Source organism: Ursus arctos, unplaced genomic scaffold, assembly GCF_023065955.2.
Source record: "Ursus arctos isolate Adak ecotype North America unplaced genomic scaffold, UrsArc2.0 scaffold_2, whole genome shotgun sequence".
Classification (NCBI taxonomy): domain Eukaryota; kingdom Metazoa; phylum Chordata; class Mammalia; order Carnivora; family Ursidae; genus Ursus; species Ursus arctos.
In genome coordinates this window covers 23,833,666-23,855,280 of record NW_026622874.1, presented here as the reverse complement: position 1 = coordinate 23,855,280, position 21,615 = coordinate 23,833,666, and the positions used below count along the sequence as shown (strand labels likewise).

At 40.3% G+C, this 21,615-nt stretch overlaps 1 protein-coding gene across 1 annotated transcript in view; it reads right to left on the bottom strand.

Annotated features, from left to right (window-relative positions):
- RGS8 (regulator of G protein signaling 8) overlaps window positions 1–21,615 on the bottom strand; it is a 130,135-nt gene that overhangs the window by 89,037 nt on the left and 19,483 nt on the right. The window lies entirely within an intron of this gene.

The following is a 21,615-nucleotide window of genomic DNA, read 5'->3' as shown; positions in this document are numbered from 1 at the left end:
TTACCTACATGCCCTGACCCCTACCAACCCCACTGGCTTGATTTCTGACTAGCTCCCTGTCCCCTCTTCTTGGCCGTACAGACAGCATCCCTGCCTTCGGGTCTTTGCACTGTCGGACAGGTACTTATCTCACTTAACCAAATCGCTCATATTTTCATTTCATTCAGATCTCTGCTCAAAGTTATATTCCCCAGAGATGGCCTCCCAATTCACCCTGTCTAAAATAGAGAACATGTGTATATACACACATACACACAGAGAGATATACATATACATACAATGCACATTATAACACATACACACAATACCCACATGCGTACAGATATGCTATACACTCAGACAGACAGACACACACACACACATACATACACATGTCCAAACACAAATCACTATTTCCTTGTCCTGCTTTATTTTAATGCATAGTACTATTTCTTCCTGAAATTATGTTTTTACATGTCTGCTCACATGTTTATTGCCTGACTCCCCCACTGGAATGCAAGGTCCACAAGGGCAGGGATTTTGTCTTGTTCAAGATTCTATTTCAAGTGTCCAGAGCACTAGCTCATACCACAGCTCCATTATTATCCAGATGTAACTCCCATACCATACAATTCCCCTATTTAAAGCATACAATTCAATGGTTTTTAGCATATTCACAGAGCTGTACAATCACCACCATCCATATCAGAACATTTTCGTCACCTCAGAAAGAGACCCAATACAATGAGCCACTCACCATTCCCCTTCCAAAGTCCCGCCACCACCGCCGCCACACACCCCCCCCGGCCAAGCCTACTAATCTACTTTCTGTTTCAATAAGATTTGTCCATTCTGGACATTTCATATAAATACAATCATATAATATGTGGTCTTTCAAACCTTAAATACTGATAAATGAAAGAAAAAGAAAAACAAGTTAAATCCAATTTCTTGCCACACCTGTAGATATTAACACACCCTCAGAAAATTTCCCGCTCAATTTTGCTAGGTTGAGTTTCTAGCAATCCAATGTAGAAAACGAAGAATTCATCTGGCAAAAATACAGCAAAAATCTTATTTATTCATGGTACATTTCTGGGTTTTTTTTTACTGTGATGTTTTGACAGGAGTTGATCAGAAGCTTCCCTCTGCATTATCAACAGCACAAAGGAAGGGCTGACAACAAATACTTGAAATGAAATTCTGAGGGATCTATTTATTTCCTTAAGAGATCAACTGTTTTCAAACACTGAATTACAAATGATTTAATTCTGATCTAAGCAGAGGCCAACAAGCCTGGTGCTCTGATATGCTGATTACAAATCATTCTCTATTCATTAAAGCAGAACCTTGATCAGGCAACTTTGGTAGACATAATTCCATGCATCCATGGACTTGAAAGTCATAAAATGGCCTTTTAGTATTTATAAGCATTTCATAATTGACTTCATCAACCAAACTGGATTTTCTGTTCAATTATTTTAAATCAGTGAGGTTTTAGGGCATAAATATGCTCTTCTCCAACCTACATTGTTAAACCAATTCTCGCATTTGATTCACATAAGAGCAAATAACATCAGTATCTAAGTCAAACCATCTAAGTTCTTAGAATCGGAATGGAACTTAAGGTCATCGGTATAACCTTTCACCCAATGCTGAAATCCATGCCAAGCCTGGCACATCATTGCTCAAGGCATTCCCTCCCCCTCATCATTCCAAACAACCTCAAACGTTGTTCCTTATAGTAAACTTCCCAACTATCCTAATTCAAAGATTTTTCCCACATATACATGACTGTCTCCCTGCATCTACCTTCTTTAGTTCAAGTTCTATGCCCTAGGGTAGTAGAAGGGCAGCCTATTTCCTTCTGCCCTGGGCAAGTGAGTCCCTCCAACCAACACTTGAAGACAACTTGCCTCCCTAGGGATTCTTCCTTGAGCTAAACACCCGCCAGCCCATCTTACAACTTGGTTTGCAGACCCTCTCTCTGCTGCAGTCCAACACTACTGCCACCTACCCACCCACGTTTGTGATCACCCACCATTGACGCAATTCACTGCTATCCTTCAACACAAATCTGCCACGTGGGTATTTAATTACAAAGCTGCCCAATGGAAAGAGGGCCACATATGCCTCCTGTTATTTGCTAAAATAACCGGTTAAATGCAAACACAATAATATGAATTGTTGGGACTATCAATGAAATCGTTCATATTTAGGGACTTCTATGGGCTTTTCAGGTTCATTTGTGGGCCAAGGACTCCTTTGAGCTAAAATGAGCAGATTCCCTTTAAACAAAGGACAATATCCCATTCAGGAGGTCTGACCTGCACGTCCTACCTTCAGACACATGTAATTTCAACTGAAGTTATGAATTGAACCAGGAGAGCCAGAGCTATTTCAGCAACTGTGAAAACAAAAGCAGTAAAAGCACCCGCCTTTATCCCTTTAATTTGGAGCTTTCCCAAGCAGAAAAGAGTCAATTTCCGTGTGCTTCCATCGAAAGATACCACACAGAGAATGTTGTGGTTTTCACAAGTCCTTCCAGCGCTATAAGGGGAAGAACTGCCAGCCAGTTTTTGTCAGGGCCACAGAGACCCTACCTTAGTGAGGATACTGCATCTCCTGCCACAACAACAGAGTCTGGGCTGAGCCACCTGAGGGGACATTCTTGAGGGATTACCTTCCACGCTGGGCAACCACAGGAGTCAGCCCATCAATCAGGCCTGCTCGGGGATGGCCAGGGATTCCACGCCTTGACACGGACTATCCACAGGTGGTTCCTCTCGGGAACAGCCCTTCCTGGCATGCAGGAGAGACCATGGCTTGGTCTCCTTCACTAAAATTTCCTCCCATTGTGCGCCTCCAGCAGGGGAACTGACTGTACCATGGCGACTGCAGAAAGATGGTAAAGTCGGACCTGGGGATAATCCAAGTTGGCTGCCGCTGACTCATAAGGAGACTCTAGGCTGCCGCTGTTCTTTCATCAAGTGTCAGTGACTCAGTTGTTTAACTCTTGTGGCAAGACACCTGGAAGCTATTTATCTTTTTTACTAAGGACTCATTCACAGTGTAAAAATGTAATAATGCTCATTTACCATCCCTCCATTACCCTGAGCACCAGATTGCTGCTAATTCAACGCCGTGCTGATTCAGTCATCACATCACTGAGGCAACATTCTCCTGCAATAGCTATTTACGTCCTAGCACCATGTGAGATACCCTTCAGATCCTTTCAGAAATGCTCACGTCCCAGAGAGTAGCCTGATCTGATGAGAACGGCTCTGGATGTGGGTCCAGGGAAAGCACGTCTGAAGTTAGTGAACCCTCCCAGGGCCGCGGCTGCCAGCTCCAGTGACACCTCCCCCTCACCCTCAAACTTGTGTCAGGACAAACTTCCTCAGATTAAGAGAGTCACAGCCCAGCTCGCCTCTGGAGCAGTCCCTTGCTCACTGCAGGCAGGAAGAAGGTGGGGAGACGTGTTGGTAGCAGAACATTTGCTAACATTTGCTTCAGACTCACCAGTGGCCTGACATGAGAACTTGGTCATCCTGTATGGCTCCTCTGTGCCTCAAATTCCCCGTCTAAAAATGACTGTATTTGGGCCCCTGGGTGGCTCAGTGGTTAAGCGGCTGCCTTCGGCTCAGTTCATGATCCTAGGGTTCTGGGATTGAGCCCCGCATCAGGCTCCGTGCTCAGCAGGAAGCCTGCTTCTCCCTCTCCCACTCCCCCTGCTTGTGTTCCCTCTCTCACTGTCTCTCTCTCTGTCAAATATATAAAATCTTTAAAAAAAAAATAAGTAAATAAAAATGAGGATGTTTACGCCACATTGAAGGAAGGCAAATAAGTGATGGAATGAGGATAGTTACATGGTAGTGGGTAAGTGGACACCCGATACGAAGCCATTAGAGGGGCAATAGTTGAGCCTATTTATACAATGAGAGAGTACTTGGGTTTGCTTTCCCCATACTCTCTTGCAGGGGGCCTGAGGTCTCAGCTCAAAGAGTGATCATCAGGAAGAAAACAAGCCAAATGCTGTCCTTGCTTCCCGCCTCCCTTCCAGGCACCCAAGTGAGAGCAGCTGATAAAACGCTTGCGGAGGACTTTGAACTCCTGAGAGACCAATGCTATATGAATAGAAAGTGTTATTATGTCACAAAACACCGGAGAATGGCTTCCCCGGAAGTCATCATGCACCAGACAGAGAATAGATGGAATAATTTTTTTCCTTTCTTCTGATCTCTGGCTAACAGCCTCTTAGCCATTTAAGGAGGATTTAATCCACTAGTGGACTGTCCCCATTTGAGGACAGCAAGGCTAAAGTTAGTACTGACCTGAACACGACAACCACAAGGGGGAAGAGACCACAGTTTCTCTCTCTACTGCTGCAAACTACTCACCGGCCAGTTTGCGCACCTGTTCCTTCCCCAGAGTTTGGGAGACAAAGTCTTCCATCAGGGTCTCGCCTTTGAAATGCCTTCAAGTCAGGACAGGCTGAAAAAAAAACACCCCACTGGCCTTCTCTCATCCCTGATTTTCACTGCTTTCCTTCAAGGGACCTACTCTTACAGGCCGGCACTGGGCCTCGTTCTCAGCTGCTAATCATTACTTTGGTTATACTGTAGCCCCTTTAAAGACCCTCCTGTAACCACCACCAATATTAAAGCTCTGAGAAAGAGTCTTTCCAAGGGCTAAAGAAGAAATTTTGAGACTAGGGGACCCACCCTTTCCCCTTCCAATTGCTCCACAAAAGTAACTTCCAATTCCAGCTTTCCTGCTGGTTCATTTCTGAAGGCTACAACTGTATGGTCCAGAGAGAAGGGACCAAGAGAGGGAGTAGACACATGGCATGAAGATTAACAGGTAGAACTGGAGGTGTTTCACTTAGAAAAGGGGTATCTCAAGGAGATGCATAGGTGTTTTCAAATACGTGAATGTGTGTCATTGTACTTTGTTTTTATAATAATAAACTACAAAAATCCATTCAAGCTAGCTCAAGTAAAATGGGATAGTTACAAGGCTTGTAAGGGGACTCCCAGGGAAATCCAAGAGACGGAGCCATAAGAGGCCTGGGCCTCCTGGAGAATTGAATGGGAGTGGATTTGAACTTAAGGTGGTCTAAACACTACAGTAGCAGAAGCTCAAGTGCCTTTTTATAGAAAAGTCACCTTTCACGTGACTCATCTACAGGCCACCCATCTGCTCCTTCCTCTAACAACTAGCAAATTCTTTTCAAGTTTCTTCATTTAAATATCATTGAGTGAGAATCCCAGCGGCTTGGCTTAATTTTTTTTAAGACTTTATTATTTTTTTTAGAGCATTTGTAGCTTCACAGCAAAATTGAGAGAAAGGTACAGAAATTCTCCATATACCCCTGCTCCCACACATACATAGGCTCTGCCGTTATCAACATCCCCCACCAGAGTGGTACATTTGCTACAACTCATGAAGCTACACTGACATGGCATAATCACCCGAAGTCCATAGTTTACATTAGGGTTCACTCTCGGTGTTGTGCAAATATATAATGATATGTATAATTATTGTATCATACAGACTAGTTTCGCTGCCCTAAGAATCCTCTGTGCTCTGCCCACTCATCTCTTCTCCCTCATCTCCAACCCCTGGAGACCATTGATTTTTTACTGTCTCCATAGTTTTGCCTTTTGCAGAATAGTGTATCATACAGTATGTGGCCTTTTCAGACTTCTTTCACTTATGAATATGCTTTTAAATTTTTTTAATTTAAATTCAATTAATTAACGTATAGTCTATAATTAGTTTCAGAGGTAGAGTTTAGTGATTCATCAGTTGCATATAAGACCCAGTGCTCAATAGGCCGGTGATGGGTATTAAGGAGGGCACATATTGCATGGTGTACTGGGTGTTATACGCAAATAATGAATCATGGAACATTGCATCAAAAACTGGGGATGTACTGTATGGTGACTAATATAACAAAATAAAAATTATTAAAAAAAAATAAGACCCAGTGTTCATCACATCACATGCTCTCCTCGATGCCCATCACCCAGTTACCCCATCTCCTCACCCACCCCCCCCTCCAGCAACCCTCAGTTTGTTTCTTATAGTTGAGTCTCTTATAGTTTGTCTCCCTCTCTGATTTCATCTTATTTTATTTTTCCCTCCCTTCTCCTATGATGCTCTGTTTCGTTTCTTAAATTCCGCATGAGTAAAATCATATGATAATTGTCCTTCTCTGATTGACTTATTTCACTTCGCATAATACCCTTCAGTTCCATCCACATCATTGCAAACAATAAGATTTCATTTTTTGATGGCTGAGTAATATTCCATTGTATATATACACCACATCTTCTTTATCCATTCATCTGTCAATGGACATCTGGGCTCTTTCCATAGTTAGGCTGTGTGAACATTGCTGCTAATAAACACTGGGGTGCAGGTGCCCCTTTGGATCACTATGTTTGTATCCTTTGGATAAATGCCTGTAGTGCAATTGCTGGGTCATAGGGTAGCTCTATTTTTAACTTTCTGAGGAACCTCCATACTGTTTACCAGAGTGGCTGCACCAGCTTGTATTCCCACCAATAGTGTAAGAAGGTTCCCCTTTATCCACATCCTCGCCAATATCTGTCGTTTCCTGAGTTGTTAATTTTTAGCCATTCTGACTGGTGTGAGGTGGTATATCGTGGTTTCGATTTGTATTTCCCTGACGCCGAGAGATATGGAGCATTTTTTCATATGGCTGTTGGCCATTTGTCTTCTTCGGAGAAACGTCTGTTCATCTCTTCTGCCCATTTATTGACAGGATTATTTGTTTTTTGGGTGTTAAGTAAAAAATAAATAAATAAATAATTAAAAATAATAATAATAATAATAATAATAATAATATGCTTTTAAGGTTCCTCCTTGTCTTTTCATGGCTCAATAGCTCATTTCCTTTTAGTGCTGAATAATATTCCATTTCTGGATGTACAAGTTTATTTATTCATTCACCTACTGAAGGATATCTCGGTTGCTTCCAAGTTTCGGCAGTTATGAATAAAGCTGCTATAAACATCCATGTACAGGTTTTCTGTGGACATAGTTTTCAGCTCCTTGGATAAATACCAAGAAGCAAGGTTGCTGGATCACATGATAAGAGGATATTTAGGTTTGTAAGAAACCACCAAACGGTCTTCCAATGTGGCTATGCCATTTGGCATTCCCAGCAGCAATGAATGAGCGTTCCTGTTGCTTCACATCCTCACCAGCATTTGGTGTTGTCAGTGTTCCAGATTTTGGCCATTCGAATAGATGTATGGTGGTACCTCACTGTTGTTTTCATTTGAATGTCCTTAATAACATATGATGCGGAGCTATCTGTGTATCTCCTTTGATGGGGTGTCTGTTAATGTCTTTAGCCCATTTTTTAATCAAGTCATTTGTTTTCTCATTATTGAGTTTTAGAATTCTTTGTATATTTTGGAAACAGTCCTTTATCAGATGTGTTTTTTGCAAATATTTTCTCCCAGTCTCTGGCTTATCTTCTTATTCACTTGACACTGTCTTCCCAAAGCAGAAGTTTTTAATTTTAATGAAGTCCAGCTTACCAACTACTTTTTAGCAGATCACCCAAATGATAAGTTGTAGTATAGCTGTGGATGGCCTAGCATGGATCAGGGATCCACCTCTCTTCCACTCAGCTATAGCAAGAGGGTGGAGTTAAGTGGTATATATTAAAAAAAAAAAATGCTCCTGACCTGGCAATCTCGTCTGTGAGCAAGGCAGCAGGAACTTCTCCTCAAAAGAAGCATGTAAGGATGAGCAAAGTAGCATGGAGGGAAAGGGCATAGATCCTGGAGTCACACTGCCTGGTTTGATTTTGAGCAAGTCACTCAGCTTCTCTGTGCCTCAATTTGCTCAACTGTGAAATGGGAAAAATAAAGATTGTTGAAAAGATTCAATAAGCAATCCATAGTAAGTAGTGCTCAGTAATTATCTGCTATTGTTAGTCTGTCCAGGACTGTGCTTCTCCAGCTTCACAGTACTGTGAATTTGAATACTTGAGGAACTTTTAAAATGCAGATTCCAAATGAGTAGATACAGAATGAGACCTGAGATTCTTCATGTCTAATTAGCCTCCAGGTAATGTCAAGACTTTTGATATATGGCTCATCCTTTGAATAGTCGGGCTTTAGTACACAGCACATGGGGCAGAGGGACTAGACTATCTCTAGGGAAAGTAACTATTATAAAAGTCTTTAAATTTAAAAAAAAAAAAACTTTAACTCAAAATAAGAAAGAACTTTCTATCAGATAAAATCATCCTTAAATAGACTATATGAGCTGCTTTGTAGGATAATAAGTTCCCCTTTTGGAAGCAGGGGCAATGTCTCCATTAGGTACAGGAGAAAACTATCTAGGGCCTGTGATTCCTTTAGGGACCCACGAAATGTTTAAATATTAATTTCTTTTAAAATCAGAAGAAAAATGAATACATAATCATGAATCCAGCCTGAATTATAGTCAGTAGTACCAAAAGAGTCATAAAATAGAATTTTAAACATTTTTTATTTTTTATGGAACAAAAAGCCTATAAAAGCAAGTGTGCCTGGGACCTATGAAATTCATAATGTGGCCCTAACAGGATGTCTTCCCAGGGATTCAAGCTTGAGATGAAGGATGGAGATGAAGGTTCCTTGCAACTCTGACAGTCAATGTCTCTTTTAAGATTCTATGACTTTGCCCTAGGTCTGCTACCTCAAACCTCACATCTGCTTGTCCCACAGTCTCACACGGAGACTAGCATTGCTTACCATTGTAATAAATGAGCACTTTACAAACCACCCCTGCAGTTTATAATCTACCCCTGCCTTCTCCCAGTTTGCTTCCAAAATAAAGTATGATTTTTATTCTTACAAAATACATTTGATTCCAAAAGCATTTTGCAGACATTTCCTCATTAATATAAACTGCTTTATCAAAGAAGGTGGAGCTTTGTTTTGTTTTCACTTTTAAAGTGAAAAATGAAGCCAAGAAAAGATTGAGAAGTATGCTTTGAAACTCAGTGAAAGAGAAAAAAATTCCTACAATGATGGCTATTTATTATTATCATTATTTTTATTGGTGAAAAGCATACGTTAAGCACTCATACATCACTTAGGAAGTGATTCTCAACCATTGGTATAAATTGAAATTACCTATGTAGATTGGACCCCACCACAAACCTTCTCCCTCAGACCCAGAGAACAAAACCCCGGCCCTGTGTTTTGAAAACACTCCCTATGTGAGTCTACCACTGTGAGGTTTTAAAAGGCACCGTGTCACAGCCATAGAGAAGGATACTGCAGAAGCCTACGAGGGATAAAGTTCCAAGGAGGGAATGGTTTGGTGCTTGAAGGTGCACAAAGGTGGAGCAATATGGAGATGGAATTTGGGGGAACATTGGTGACTTTGGTGAGAACAGTGACCCTGGGCCATCTGGGTAAAAACCAGAATACAAAAGTTTGCTTACCCTAATACCAACTTGGCACTCAACAGAGATTTGAGGAATTGTAGATCAGAGACTGAATGGAAGATAAGAAAGTAGGCAGGCAGTACTGACCTTAAAACAGGACTTTAACCTGAGGTTCGTATTTCCCCCCTCCTCCAAGGGATCCATGAATAGAATTCAAGGAATGAATAAACTTGGAGTGGAAAAAAAGATTACATCTTGATTTCTCACTTCTGAAATGCAGCCTTTCCCTTTATTATAATTGCAGGCATCACTCTTCCCTAATAGAAGCAGCACCTGTGACTTTGCCATCTGTGAAAATCACTACTATTTTAATTTTTTATTAAAGTATAGTTGACACACAACGTTACATTAATTTCAGGTGTACAACACAGGGATTCAACAACTCTATACGTTAGGCTGTGCTCCCCCAGTGTAGCTACCATCTGTCACCATACAACCCTATGACAGTACCATTGACTATATTCCTTATGCTGTATCTTTCATCCCTGTGAATTACTCATTCCATAACTGGAACCCTGTACCTCCCACTCTCCTTTACTCATACTCATTTTGCCCACCCTCCCAACCCCCTCCATTCTGTCAACCATAAGTTTATTCTCTGTATTTATGTGTCTATTTCTGTGGGTTTGGTTTGTTCATTTGTTTTCTTTTTTAGACTTCACATATAAATGCAATCACATGGTATTTTTCTTTCTCTGACTTATTTCACTTAGCATAATATCTTCTAGGTCCATCTATGTTGTCACAAGTAGAAAGATCTCATTCTTTTTATGGCTGTAATATTCCATTGTGTGTGTGTATAATATATATAGATATACCACATCTTCTTTATCCATTCATCAGTCACTGGACACTTGGGCTCTCTTCATAGTTTGGCTATTGTTGATAATGCTCCTATAAGCTTTGGGGTGCATGTACCCCTTGCAATCTGTATTTTTGTATCCTTTGGGTAAATACTTAGTAGTGCAATTGCTGTATCATAAGGTAGCTCTATTTTTAACTTTTTGAGGAACCTCCATACTGTTCTCCAGAATGGCTGCACCCGTTTGCATTCCCACCAATAGTGGAAGAGCGTTCCCTTCTCCACATCCTTGCCAACACCTGTTGTTTCTTGTGTTCTTAATTTTAGCCATTCTGACAGATGTGAGGTGGTATCTCATAGTGGTTTTGATTCGTATATTCCTCATGGTGAGTGATATTGAGCATCTTTTCATGTGTCTGTTGGCCACCTGGATGTCTTCTTTAGAAAATGTCTATTCATGTCTTCTGCCCATTTCTTAACTGGATTATTTGTTTTTGGGGTGTTGAATTTGAGAAGTTATAGATCCTGGATACTAACCCTTTATCAGGTATGATGTTTGCAAATACCTTCTCCCATTCCATAGGCTGCCTTTTAATTTTTGTTGTTTCCTTCACTGTGCAGAAGATTTTATCTTGATGAAGTCTCAATAGTTCATTTTTGCTTTTGTTTCCCTTGCCTCCAGCAATGTGTCTAGTAAGAAGTTGCTATGGCTGAGGTCAAAGAGGTTGCTGCCTGTGTTCTCCTCTAGGATTTTGATGGATTCCTGTCTCACATTTAGGTCTTTCATCCATTTTGAATTTATTTTTTGTCATACCACATCTTCTTTATCCACTCATCAAATCATGGACCCTTGGGTTACTTCCATATCTTGGCTATTGTAAATAATGCTGCAATAAACATAGGGGTGCATATATCTTTTTGAATTAGTGTTTTCATTTGCTTTGGAAAAATACCCAGTAGTGGAATTATTGGATCATATGGTAATTCTATTTTTAACTTTTTGAGGAACCTCCATACTGTTTTCTACAGTGGCTGTACCAATTTACACTTCCACCAAAAGTGTGAAAGTGTTCTTTTTTTTCCCACATCCTCGCCAGGACTTGTTATTTCCTGTCTTTTTGATACTAGTTATTCTGACAGATGTAAGATGATATCTCATCGTGGTTTTGATTTGCATTTCCCTGATGGCTAGTAATGTTGAACATATTTTCATGTGTCTGCTGGTTACCTGCATGTCTTCTTTGGAAAAATGTCTATTCAGGTCCTCTGCCCATGTTTTTTTTTTTTTTAATTTTATTTCCGGTATAATTAACATACGGTGTTATATTAGATTCAGGTGCATGATATAGTGATTTAGCTATTCTATACATTACTCAGTGTCCATCATGATAAGTGTACTCTTAATCCCCTTACCTATTTTATACATCCCCCCATTCACCTCCCCTCTGATAACCATCAGTTTGCTCTCTGTAGTTAAGAGTCTGTTTTTTGGTTTGTCTCTTTTTTTCTTTGTTCATTTGTTTTGTTTCTTAAATTTCATATGAGTGAAATCATATAGTATTTGTCTTTCTCTAATTGACTTATTTCACTTAGCATTATACTTTCTGGATCCATCCATGTTGTTACAAATGGCAAGAGTTCATTCTTCTTTATGGCTGAGTAATATTCCATAACACACACACACACTCTCTCTCTCTCTCTCCATTTTCTTTCTTTCTTTTTTTTTAGATTTTATTTATTTGAGAGACAGAGTGTGCACAAAGGGAGAGAGAGAAGCAGACTCCCTGCTGAGCAAGGAGCCTGACATGGGGCTGGATCCCAGGGGCCTGAGATCATGACCTGAGCTGAAGGCAGCCACTTAACTGACTGAGCCACCCAGGCGCCCCCACTCTATATTTCCTTTATCCATTCATCTATCAGTGGACACTTGGGTTGTTCCACATCTTGGCTATTGTAAATAATGCTGCAATAAACAGAGAAGTGTTTTTTTATTTTCTTTGGGTAAATACCCAGTAGTAGAATTACTGAATCATATGGTAGTTCTATTTTTAATTTTTTAAGGAACCTCCATACTGTCTTCCACAGTGGCTATGTCAGTTTGCATTCCTACCAACAGTGCACAAAATTTTTTTCCCTATCCTCACTAACACTTGTTGTTTCTTGTGTTTTTGATTTTAGCCATTCGGACAGGTGTGAGGTGATATCTCATTGTGGTTTTGATTTGCATCTCCCTGATAATGAGTGATGTTGAGCATCCTTTCATGTGTCTGTTGGACATCTGTATCTTCTTTGAAGAAATGTGTGTTCATCTTCTGCCCATTTTTCTAATTTTTTAATTGGATCATTTGGGTTTTTTTGGTGTTGAGCTGTATAAATTCTTTATGTATTTTAGATACTAACCTTTTATCAGATATGTCATTTGCAAATATCCTCTCCCATTCAGTAGGTTGTCTTTTAGCTTTAAGATTTCCTTTGCTGTTCAGAAGCTTTTTATTTTGATGTAGTGCCAACAGTTTATTTTTGTTTTTGTTTCCCTTGCCTCAAAAGACATATCTAGAAAAAATGTTGCTAGGGCTGATATCAGAGAAATTACTGCCTATGCTCTCTTCTATGAGTTTTATGGTTTCAGGTGTCACGTTTAAATCTTTAACCCATTTTATTTTTTTGTATGGTATAAGAAAGTGGTCCAGTTTTCCCAGTACCATCTAATGAAGAGACTGTCTTTTTCCCCAAGTATATTGCTGACTCCTTTGTCATAGATTAACTGTGACAGAGTAAGCGTGGGTTTATTTCTGGGTTGTCTATTCTGTTCTATTGATCTATGTGTCTAGTTTTGTGCTAGTTCCATACTGTTTTGATTATTATAGCTTTGTAATATATCTTGAAATGTGGGATCGTGATACTTCCAGTTTTATTCTTCCTTTTTTGATACAGATTGCTTTGGTAGATTTGCTTTGGCTGTAGATTGCTTTGGGTGGTATGAAAATTTTAAGAATATTGGGGCGCCTGGGTGGCATAGCGGTTAAGCCTCTGCCTTCAGCTCAGGGCGTGATCCCGGCGTTATGGGATTGAGCCCCACATCAGGCTCCTCCGCTGGGAGCCTGCTTCTTCCTCTCCCACTCCCCCTGCTTGTGTTCCCTCTCTCGCTGGCTGTCTCTATCTCTGTCGAATAAATAAATAAAATCTTTTAAAAAAAAAAAAGAAAAATTTAAGAATATTAATTCTTCCAGTCCATGATCATAGTATATCTTTCCATTTGTGTCCTCTTCAATTTCTTTCATCAAAGTTTTACAGTTTTCAGAGTACAGGTCTTTCACCTCCTTGAATAAATTCATTCCTGGGTATTTCATTATTTGTGGTACAATTATAAATGAAATTGTTTTCTTAATTTCTCTTTCCGCTACTTTGTTGTCAGTGTATAGAAATTCACAAATTTCTATGTATCATAATGTCACATAGCAGTTGATATAATGTTGAAAAATATTATTTATAATCATCCCTATTTTGACATTACAAGAGTTGTTAGACCCACTTCAAGGTCTGGTTATTTAACGCATTAATAAAAAACACACAAAAATAAAATAAATACAGTCTGTGCCAGGATGGTTGCCTAACTTAACTCACAGAACCTTTCTCCTGGAACCTTCTAACCTGAGACTTCAGACACAAAACAGGTGGCATTCCATTCCTGCACTACCCAAATGATGTTGTATTTAGTTTCCTGTCAACTCTTCCATACCCCTTAAAAGTGAGGGCTTAGGAACGGAGGAGCAAAAGAAGAGGAACTGGGAAGGGGTTAAAAAAAAAAAGGACAACAGTGGTAAATACAGGGCAAAAAGTAGTGAGTACGTAGGAAGAAGAATCAAAGGCAATCCATAAATCCTAAGAGCTGATAACATACATGCGCCTCAATATTATAATTCTCCCCACCCTCTTCCAATGCTGTTCCATCTCATTGTGCACCATTCCCTTCCCTGCCCACATAGTTTTTTCAGGTAGAATAAAGTCACTGGACAACAGAGGAAGAAGACACTATCTTACAGTGCTCCCCAAATGCCAGGCCCCAAATGGGGGCTATTCTGGGCAGAGCTTTTACAAGGTCCCAGTGAACTGGGAAAATTAATGACAAGGTACTGAGTATGTTACAAAATAATATATCTACTTTTGGAGAATATTTTTTATTCTGAAATTATGGCTTTTTTATACTTTTTTAATTGAAAAGTCCTTTGATCAAATAGTACTGCTATTAGATTTGTTTTGTATTTTAATATTCTTACTTGGCAGTATAAAGTATTATAAGCCCTGTGTCTAGTCCCTAATTTTTAAAACTATTTTTATTGCTCTATGAAATACACAGGGCTGGGAAGTACTACCTTATGCATTTTGTTTTATTCACTCCTCTCCTTTTAGAGATGAATTCCAAACAAGGCAATGTGACTTCCACTCCAGAATGTGGGGTTAGAAGTACAAGCATCAAAGCCTGGTTTTGAGACCTGGGTTTGACCCCTGGTTCTGCCTCTCTCCACTTGTGTGACCTTGGGCAAGGAACTTGATCTCCCCGAGCCTGTTTCCTTATCCGTAAAGTAAGAATCATTTTTACCGTATGAGATAAAGGACAAAATGAGATAATGAATGTAAAAATCTTTACATATTACCAAATAAAGTCATTATCATTACTAACATCACTACCATTATTTTTACTATTGTAACTCAATATCCCATGGTTAAATGGCAGAACTTGGCTTCCACATTGGGCTGACTCCCTATCCAGTGATCTTCAAACTATCACTTAGTGAATCTATGTTGGATTGTGTTTTCAATTTAGCTCAAGAAACATTAACCACTTATTTAATATTCCTGCCAAAATTGTACAATCTGACTCTAATCATGAGGGAACAGCAGACAAACCCAATTTGAGGAACATTCTAAAAAATAACTGGCCTAAATTCTTCAAAATTATCAGTCATGAAATCAAAGAAGGGCCAGAAAACCATTCCAGATGTATGATTCTGGATTGGATCCTGGACCAGAAAAAAAAAAAAAAGCATTGCTATAAAAAAAACATTATGGGAACAATTAGCAAAATGTAATATCTATAATTATATCATAGTACATCATTGTTAAATATCCTGAGTGAATATTCTTAGAAAATATATACTGAAGCATTTAGGGACAAGAGGGCATGATTTCTGAAACTTGTTAAATAGTTCAGAAAAACTTACATATACATATTATTATATGTAACATACATTTGGCATAATTTCTAGGTATTTCCATACTTGGGACTCTATTCAATGAAAAACCTGTGATTTTTTTTACTGTTCTTTATTAAATGAGGCCTAGTACAGAAACTGGTCATTTTTTTATATTTTCCTTCTCACATACCATTAAGAACACAATGCTCATTATATGTGTTGCAAATTAATTTTCACAACTTAAGTAGAATACAATTATTCTTATTGAGTTTATCCCTATTAAATTTTATGTTTTTATATATATGGAGAGAGAAACAGAGAGAGAGAAAGGGAGAGAAAGAGAGAGACAATGATAGAACAAATTTTGCAAAATGTTAAATGCACCCAATTCATGTAAGGCACTATGTCTGATATTAGGTAGGACTTTACAGTTTACAACATATCTTATAAAAACAAAGGATTTGGCCTTGTGTCTGGGGCCAGACTGTGACAATGATCCAATTCTTTGACCACTCCGCTCACTTATTCGGAGTATACAGACGGACAGAGCACGGTTCTCCGACTGTGCGAGGTACACCAAGGAGACAGAGAGCCCAGGTCTCTTATCATGCACCAGATCTGAGGTTCTCTCCCGGAGCAGAGTGTTCAAGACAATTGCTCACCATATTTAAATATCTCTCTCCCCTCAATGAGCTGGTTTGTTTTTGCTGAGCACATACTGTTGAACTGGACAGTTTGATGGGGCTCAGGTAAGGCAGCGCGCAGGATTTGATTAATTGTGGCTCAGAATCTGTTCTCGCTTATTTCCAAGTGCTTTCCAATGTGACAGGGGCCAGATTGCAATTAGGGGGCTGTAAGCCATCTTCCTGCTACTCCTTCTGTTTTCTGCAGACAGAGATTTCAGTGTTGTCAGCTCCCAGTTCCCACCTTTGTGGATGTTGAGAGGTGCTTGGGCCGCCGAGATCACCAGACTCCACAGTCCACTGTGATTCCCCAAATCAGCAGCAGTCGCTGCTTCTTAATGCTGTCTTTCTGATCTCTAGATCTATGCCATTGGGTTGTGAAAGTCAATGGTTGTAGCCTCTGGCTGCCCTTCCCAGCAGGAGCAGAGGTCCTCATTTCTCTCATGGGTCAGTTCTGCAATGTCCTAGGAGTCATTCTGGAGGCTCAGCCTAGAGCACACTGTCTTCTACTTCTTCCAGGAATTTTGGAAGCACCGAATCTCCTATGTTAATCCCCCTTCTGTTTAAAATACCTAGGATAGTTTCTACTTCCTGAACTGAACCCTAACTGATGTTTCCCTGTCTCCCAAATACACGAGACAGGCCACAGAAGTTACAGTGCTTGAATGAAGCTCTCATATAATCACATACAATAGCTGGGATTTAGTGCACTTGGTCCATGGACACAATGCTGACTTTGGGCCTCTAGGCTCTTTCTCTTGTAGATTACATGGTCCTAAAACAGAGACGGCACCTCTGCACAGACTAGGTGAGGGTGCCTAACAGTAACAAGGCTCAAAAAAAAGTAAATTTTCGATTATTAGTCCACAGCCTTTCTTCAGGAAATTAAAGTAAACTTCCCTTTGGTATCGGTTCATTTTTTTTTACTTCCTAAGGTAAAAGAAAAAAAAGAAAGAAAAGAAAAGAAAAAAAGAGGGCATCACTCCAGACAGAAATGAATACAGGTGATGGGTAACTCTCAAGATTCTATGTGGTCAGATTTTAAAACACTCAGCAGGAAATTTAACCAGGAGCAGGGGCTCAAAACCTAAGTATCCCTAAACAAATACAGTCTCTATCTTGCCTCTGAAAAGATAAAAGGAGAAAAGATAGGTAGATAATGTAGAGAGTTAACATTTATCTGACATAAAAGGCTCTTACTCAATTTTCACAGCAAACTTAAGACGCAAGTACACTATTATCACCATTTCCTGGGTGAGGGGACCAAGGCTCAGCTGAAATAATCACTCAAGGTCATGCAGCTGTTAAATATCCTAACACAGGTGGAGGCGCAAGTATCCTAGCCCAGGCTTCTGCATGCCAAAGACTATTCCTTTCACCATATGCAGAATAATGCAGCTCTCCACAAGGTGAATGATTGCCAATATTTTTTCCATTCCCCAAAATAGTGTTTTCTAAGCTGAAATAGACAACCATTGATTAAACCCAGCAGCCCTCATTAATCAGTTTCTTGAGTGAAAATAAAACAGCAGGTTCCAGCATTTTTATTCTTAGCTCCCTTACGAGGAGGAAGGAGAGGAGAAAAGAAAGGAAGGAAATTAGCAACAAGACCCAAGATGACGGATTCAAATCCAGCCTTCTGCTGCCCTAGCCAGTAGCCCCAGGATTCCCTCCCACATATGCTTCCCCCAGCTCTCCAACACCAGAACTCCTGTGCCTCGCCCCTGAACCCCTGCAAGATCTCCATTCTCTATAACCATGTATTCCTCCACAGTGACTTAAAGACCATACAATTTTGTTTCCCTAATTTAACAATCCATTTTCCCGCAACAGCAACTGGCTAAAATTCTCCATTTAGAATGACAATGGATCTGCCATGACAGCCCTCTTACCGCCTCACCTGCCCCTTCTGTCCAGGTAGCCCCTGCTGCTCTTGATTACAGTGCCAAGGTTCAGACACTCCTCCCACCACCACACAAACGACCAGTGATTCATTCATAACTGTCACCCAAGCCTTCACTGCTCACTGTTGCAAAAAGAATTTGTGAATCTCTGGGAGTTGTAACCTTCCCCATTTTTCTTTTTTTGCTGATAAATTCTGGAGAGCAGTAGGGATAGCAGTAAGACATCCATCATCTTGTGGGGTTTGCAAGCAGCTGGCGTAACATTCTCAGCCAATATAACTGCAAGCTGACTTTAATCATGGTCTGTTGATCTCAGCTTCCAGGAATATTGCCTTGATACATCATTCTCTTCCTTCTCTAAATGCTCTGAGGAAGACTTTCTGAGTCTCACCATCTAAACCCCGGGGAGGAGGGTGGAGGAAATGCATAGAACTGTTATTTCCTTTGCAAAGGTAACTGGAAAACAGTTGGATCTTAAAAGTCCATAGACCTTGAAAGAAGACAATTTAAGCTAAAATCTGACCACATGAAAGTATTTGCAAATGTTAGGTAAATCTGTGCCAAACAAATGTTCCATCTTGCTGAATTTCACTGATTTCTTCCAATAATGTTCACTGAGTATTTCCGTGTTTTCTAAGATGACCCTTGGAATACCAATAAGGCTAGTTGCTTTTTATATAATTAATGGCAATCTGAATTTGAGCCTTCCTAAAAACTTCACTTTCTGCAAAACTAAAACTCAGCTGATTTAAACATCATTCTATGATAATTACAACTTTTGATTAAGTGAGGGGATGGCTTAGAAACGGTAAGCTGCTGTCCCCTGCATCTGTCAGGCTGAGACAACCCTGACATTTGCATTAGGCAAGTGCTAGGACCAGTGCTTCCAAATATTTTACACATGCACCTCAATTAAAAAAAAAAAAATGTTACACGTGCTCCCTGTATGCTTAGCAGAAATAACAGGGACCGAGACGTGTGTAATGGCTCAGCTACACAAAAGTTTATTTCTTGGCCCTGTAATAGCTTGAGGTGGATGTTCGTGGTAAGTGCGTGTTCCCCTCCCCCTTCCAAACTCAGACCTCAATCATCCCAACCCCCTCCCGCCTCCCAGGCCATTTTCTGCGTGTAAGCCAGCAGAAGAGCTAAGAGTACAAAGGAAGCATGCTTGCTTCTCAAAAGCTTTGGTCCAGAACTGACATATATCACTTCTGCTCACCTCCCATTGGGGAGAACTGGTAACAGCTACTTATGAGAGGTGTGAGAAAGTTGTCTCTGGCTGAGCTGCAACTACAGCCACAACTACTCCCAGCTACAATCGTATAATCTGGAATGAAGGATGGACTGCAGTGAACAATTAGCTATCTGCTACAACTCACAGTTTCCTCTTTCTTTTACTTAGTCATTCTTATTTATTTATAAGTATGCAAATGTGTATATATAAAACTCATGGTACTAATATGCAGATTATAAAGCATACGTGGAAATAGACATTTAAAAGGATGAGAAGAAATAACAAGTTTAAATAGCGATTTTAAATGTTCTTCCTGCAGCCCATTGGATCATCCTGTGGCTCCTGGTCAAGATGCACACCCAAAATCCATCGCTCAACACTCTAGAAGGTCCTGGGAGTTAGCAAGTGTTCTTCTAGTGGAGTTTTAAGAAACGAAGGACATCACCCCCCACCCCAGTCTTTCCTATCTTTAGATGGCAACACACACACAGCTACTCAAGCCCCAAACCTAGAAATCATCTTCAGTTCTTTGCTGCCCTTTACCTCCATATCCAGTCCCTTGCTGGTCCTGTCCACTTACCTTTCCAGCCAGATCCAGAATCCCCACTTATCTCTTTACCTCACTCCCACCCTATCCCAAACATCTCTTATATGGACCTCTACAATAGTGCATTGTCCTGCAAATCCATCCTCCATGGGATAGCTGGTACCATCTTTAAAACATGTAAAAAAAGATTCAGTGACTGCCCTGCAGACTCCCCAATGGGTTGACACTCGATAAAATGTAACCTACTCATACAAGCTTACAAGGTACAGCAAGAACTCAAATATCTCTTAAACACTGTTGAATGTTATATGCGTAGTAAAAAAGAGGTCTGAAAAAATATATACCACACTGCAGTTAAGTGTTAATTTGCTCAATGGCATCTTTTATCATTGAAAACAAAGTTGTTTGCATTTTGTAAAGAAGAAAAAAGAGAAGGAAAGAGGAGGAAAATAAAAAGAAATGAAGGATATCTGCTTCCATATGAATTCTACTCTAATGACCAGATCCTATTATTTTTATTACTATTTTCCCCTTCTAATTCAAGCAGATTCTAGCTTACATGCCTCGCAGGAAGTTAGCAGCAAGAACAAGCAGAAAAGATACTTCACTTCCTGGCTTGCTTCACCGCCCCCCCACCCCTGCCAGAGAGCAAAAACCCATAGAGGAGAATCAGAATTTGATCGGAGAAAAAGGACATCAGAGAGAAAATCGGGAGGGATTTCCCTCTGAGAAAAAGAACTGGTCTGCGTTAGGAAGAGAGACAGGTCAAAGGGATCTCAGAGGAAAAGGCCCTGTGCCTCTTTGGGGAAGCTGGGAAACTGGGTTCTCACCCAGGGCTCCCAGATTCCTCATGGGTTTCAGGGCCCAAGGTGCCAAAGGGATTCTGGGGGACAAAGCAGAGGCCGTTTCCATGGACCCAGTAGAGATAATTGTTCTACACAACATTGGCCCTGCATAGAACTCCAGAATCTTGACACAAGCTCATGGGAAGTAAGAGAGAAGAGAGGTTAGACCAAAATGACATAGGCTAAATTTCCCGTCAGTCCAAGGGGTTGAGTGTCCAGAGCCAAAATTCAGTTGATTTGTAGAAACAAAGGAAATGTCATATTTCTTGGACACTTTCATTTGTGCTCTGAGATTTATATCCACTATCTTCCTGCATGAAAATATGCAAAGGATTTATCATCTTCATAAATAGTTCTGATTCAATGTCATTAATATAATAATGCCACTCTTACTCATGTGCATTCTAACATGTTTCCCTGGGGCAGGAGGGTGGGGCGAAAAGGGAAAGGAGTGGAATCATGTACAATGCTGGTGTTATCCCAGAGAATGCATTCCGTGCATGCCTATCAGGTGGCATACATTTTGGTGGGCAAAAGACTGAGAACCAGTATGCCTGTCTCTTTCTCACTTGATTACAGCTTGTTGTCTGCATCCCTAACCCTGCCTGCTATAGAACCTTGGACACGAGGAGATGACATAGCACAGCAGGTCCCAGACTAAGATGATCTGTGGTGAAAAGCTCTGCCGGCTCAATAAGCTATGTCATATGGAGCAAGTTCCCTAATCCTTCCATTTTCTCATCTGGGGATAATAATATTCTTACTCCAGCGGGTTATTGGGAAGATGAAATGTGATCATTTTAAGGTGCTTAGCACAGTGCCTGTCACGTGGTAAGTTCTATTAATGGTAATTGTTATTACCAGCTTGTATTACAGGGGGCATTTAAAGATGCTGAATGAATAAAGGAATGACCTATCTCAGGGTATTGAGAGCAGAAAACT